The sequence below is a fragment of the Morone saxatilis genome, unplaced genomic scaffold (assembly GCF_004916995.1).
Source record: "Morone saxatilis isolate NCDOM2014 unplaced genomic scaffold, NCSU_SB_2.0 Contig23, whole genome shotgun sequence".
Taxonomy (NCBI): domain Eukaryota; kingdom Metazoa; phylum Chordata; class Actinopteri; family Moronidae; genus Morone; species Morone saxatilis.
This window is the reverse complement of record NW_023339796.1, coordinates 23,450,191-23,450,701: the sequence shown is the minus strand read 5'-3', so window position 1 is coordinate 23,450,701 and position 511 is coordinate 23,450,191.

The following is a 511-nucleotide window of genomic DNA, read 5'->3' as shown; positions in this document are numbered from 1 at the left end:
TTACTGTTTGCGTGCGCGTGTGTGCGCCTGTCAGATAAAATACTGCACTCCCCCATCCAATGATCTAGAAAGGGGGTTCACAGGGTAACATCCAAAATGTCAACATGTACATAAATACAAATATTTCTTTTCATTTCAGAGTGACATTAAACCAAGGAGAAATTGTTGCCGAGAATAAACGAACCACTGAAAGAAAGTTCATTTTTTGGCTTTTGCATGATAACCAGCAATCCAAAGTGCAGAAGGGAAGCATTGGCATGTTTTAAGGTTCTGACTGTATTTTCCGATAAAACTGGCACTGATGTGTCTCCGTACCTCCGTCTCGCAGGTCTTGCAATGATGAAAAGTCACCCGGATTATTTGAATCCTGTAAATCACAGCTAAAAGTCAATGTATAAAGCCAAGGTCTATGAAACTATCAGTGTGGAATAGAGAACATAGACGATATGTTACGGCATTGCCAAGTGCTACCACTTAATACCATTAATCTTGGTGCACCCCCCCCCCCCCC